General features: G+C 40.6%; 1 pseudogene; it reads right to left on the reverse strand.

Moving 5' to 3' along the window:
- Positions 1–1569: 1569 nt before the first annotated feature.
- Positions 1570–2561, reverse strand: LOC128598535 (pre-mRNA-splicing regulator WTAP-like; annotated as a pseudogene).
- Between the last annotated feature and the right edge of the window lie 1378 nt (positions 2562–3939).

Below are 3939 nucleotides of genomic sequence, written 5' to 3' on the forward strand. Positions count from 1 at the left end.
GCTTACATACAAAGTCAACATCATGGTAATGCACTCGTGCAGTGAAATTTATAAAAAATGTATCAATGAATTATAAATCTGTAAAAGTCTTTATATAAGTTATAAAATAACTCCAATATTGGAAATGATACAAAGATAAAATATATAGTATAGCAAATTGTAAAAATTAATGCTGAGAATTTTAAATAGTGGGGAAAAAAACTAAAAAGAAAGAGAGAGAAAAAACCAAGCCCCCTCCTCAAAAAACCCTCACAAGAAAAATTGACATTTGAAAAAGTATTTTATAGAAATAGATTAGGGGTAATTACATGAGGCAATACACAGGAGATGGTTAACTTTCACAATAATTAACTATACAGTTGACTTTTGAACAATATGAGGGTTGGAGTGTCAATCCCCTGCATATTTGAAAATCTGCTTATAACTTTTGACCTCTAAAAACTTACTAATAGCCTATAATTAACAAGCAGTGTTACCAATAACATAAACAATTAACATATGTTTTGTATGTTATATGGATTATATATTTTGTATGTTATATGGATTATATACTGTATTCTTACAATAAAGTAAACTAGAGACAAGAAAATATTATTAAAATCATAAGGAACCAATAATATATTAACTATTCATTAGCTGGGTGTGGGTCACCATGAAAGTTTTCTTTTCTTTCTTTCTTTTTTTTTTTTCAAGGCACATTTACTTTAATATCAAGGGTACAATACAGGGCAGCACCTGTGGCTCAAAGGAGTAGGGCGCTGGCCCCATATGCCGGAAGTGGTATGTTCAAACCCAGCCCCATCCAAAAACTGCAAAAAAAAAAAAAAAAAAAGTACAATATAAAAGGCTCAGATACAATGAAGGAACACATCCCCCAATTAACACCAAAAGACAGTGCCTCTCTTTCAACATGTGCCTGTCCAATGGAATGGGTATTTCATAAAGTTTGCTACTGGAAAAATAATGCAGTGAGTCTTATCACAGCCAATATCCTTATACAATCTAGTTATGAAATGAATGTTTGTTTATAAAACTTGAAACAGTTTAAACCTGAATTTGAGACTAAACCTTCACGTTGTACAGTCCTCAGTAAGATTATCTACAGTTTTTGCAACCACTCAAAGAACAAAACCATTGATTAAAACCACATTGATGTAAGGCTCAATCAAGTAATATAGAGCCCCAAACTAAATGTTAAAGTGCATGCACTACTTTTACTGACATCTATTATTTCTCTCATGACTATTAAAAGTTGTTTCTTAGCAAATGAACTCTTTAAAGGTAAAAGTCACCTCATTTGAGTTTTGACCCAGAAGTTCAACAATCATGAAGTCCACAGTCTTATTGGCAAAACTGATATACAGTGTCTCTAAGTCACTATACTCAAGGTTAAGAGCAATGGATATTCTGTTTTACATTTTAGTGGAATTTTACATGTTTAATTCATGATTTAAAAATCTCTAGGTTTTCATTCCTCCAAATTGTCTGCAGACACACTGTGCCACAGACTTAAGACTTCTGTTTCTCCATTTTCTTTAAACAGAAACCTTTCTTAAGTGTCTACACGTTCTAGAAGGGGAATTTTTCAGAGGTGGCCACTTCCTCAGAATGGTCCGATGGCATCAGGACTCTGAAGCAAGAGGAAAGGGAAGAGAAAAAAGCTGAAACACAAGGTTTATCTGGTAAGTTTTACATTAACCATTACAAGCTGGACAGTATGAGAATGTGGCTTTTTTTTTTGTTTGAGACAGACTCTCAGTCTGTCACCCTCAGTAGAGTGCTGTGGCTCACAGCAACCTCTAGCTGCTAGGCTTAGGCGATTCTCTTGCCTCAGCCTCCACAGTAGCTAGGACTACAGGCGCCCACCACAAGGCCTGGCTGTTTTTTTGTTGCAGTTTGGCCGGGGCCAGGTTTGAACTCGCCACCCTCGGTATATGGGGCCAGCTCCCTACTCACTAAGCCACAGGAGCTGCCCAGAATGGGACTTTGTTTTGCTCAGAAAGTCTGAGTCTTGGTGTGGAAATGAGTAGTTGGCTGTCCCACCACAGCTTTCTCGTAGTGGGACTGTCGGGGAAGTTTTGACTGGGTAGTACGATTTGTTTACCTATCAGGCGTAAGCTTCCAGGCGCTCGGTTCATTTTGGGCTTGTCCCAGTTTGTCTTTAGTCTGTTCCAGTTCACCTTTCATTTTTAGGAAAAACAGGTTGATCACCGGGTCTACCATTGATGCTCTCAGTTGGGCAAGGCTCGGCTGCTGGACTTGCTTGAGGTACTTACTGGATTCGAGCAGCACACTCTTGCGTCTCTCGTTCCTTGGCTGCTAGTCTCATTACAGGAGTCCCTCCTCGCCGACTCTTGCTGTGGTTGCTATAGTTTTTCTTCAGACCCTACCCCCACCCAAAGCCAGTTACATCATTGGAGTTAAGATCTGTGCATTCGCCCTCCAAAGCTTATACATATGCTTCATATCGTTTCCATCTTAAAATTAACTCACCTTGTGCCATAACTGAAGTCTGTCTCACTCAGTCGAACCTGTTCGAGAAGAGGTTCTTCGCTGGTCATCTTGAATCCGAATACTGACCTGGAGGAAAAGCCAGGGGAGGGCGGCCGCAGGCCTAGCCCCATCAGAGCTTCAGGAAACAGCTGCTCTCCAGTGGCACCACCGGGCCCTTTCCCAGAATCTGGCGCCCACCCGGCCGTGGCCTGGGCCCAGCAAGCTCAGTGGGGCGTGAAGCAAAGCCACCATGAAAGTTTTCATCCTTTTTGTCTTCACATTGGGTAGGATGAAGAGAAGGTGGAAGAGGAGGGTTTGGTCTCGGTGTCTCAGGAGTCGCAGAAGCAGAAGAGGTAGAGGTAGTGGAAGGCGAGGCAGGAGAGGCAGGCGCACTCAGTGTAACTTTGTGAAAATATGCCATAATTTCTGTCTGACTTTTTGTTTTCTCATTTCTCTAAAATTATTTCTATATGGTACCAATCCACCTTCCACTGTTAGCTTTAGTTTCAGGGCCCATATCATAAAAGGGGCCATATCATAAAAGAAGTCAAAAGTAACCTCAAGTAATCAGAACTCTTCTGCCAGATTGCCTAACGTTGATATTTTTTCTCACTCCTTCTTCTGTCTTCTTCCTCGTTGTCTGGCCCTGGTTCAGAAGCGCTGGTCTCCATTGCTAATTCCTCTGGTGTGGTGTCTATCAGCTCTTGAATTTCTACAAGATCCAGATGTTGGAACCCTTCACTCATACCTTTTTTGTCATATCCACAAACTCTCTCAGGATTTCCTTCATTGGCTTTGTCTTAAGTCTTATGAAGTCATCCACCACATCTGGACATAGTTTTCTCTGGCAGGAATTTATTGTTTTGGGGTTGATTGATTTCCTGGATTTTTCTGTAACAAAGATGGCGCCTTCAATGGTGTAATCCTTCCAGACTGTCATGGTTGCCTCTCTGTCAGGGTTCTTTTCCATAGCATTCATAATTCTTTGCTAAAGTATTATGTGTAATGAGCATCAAAAGTCCTTATGACCCCCTAATCTAGAGACTAAATTGGAGACTTTGTGTTTGGGAATAAGTAGGCCACGTTAGCACCTACAGTATTGATGCTAACGTGGTCATGGATCACCCCTGTTGGGTGATCAGGGGAATTATCTGGTATCAAAATAACTTTAAAAGGCAGTCCCTTACTGGAAAGATGCTTCCTGACTTCAGGAACAAAGCTGTCCCAGTTGGTTCCATCGGTGGAGCCAACCTTGTTGGTTGTTTAGGTCTTCTTATTGTACAACCAAAAGACTGGCAGCTGGTGTTTATCTTTTCCCTTCAAGGCTCAGTGGCTAACAACTTTATAGATGAGTCTAATGCTGATCAAAAACCCTACTGCATTTGCACAAAACATTAGAGTTAGCTTGTCTTTCCTGCCTTAAGTTCTGGTGCTTGCTTCTCTTCC

The sequence above is a fragment of the Nycticebus coucang genome, chromosome 11, assembly GCF_027406575.1.
Source record: "Nycticebus coucang isolate mNycCou1 chromosome 11, mNycCou1.pri, whole genome shotgun sequence".
NCBI lineage: Eukaryota > Metazoa > Chordata > Mammalia > Primates > Lorisidae > Nycticebus > Nycticebus coucang.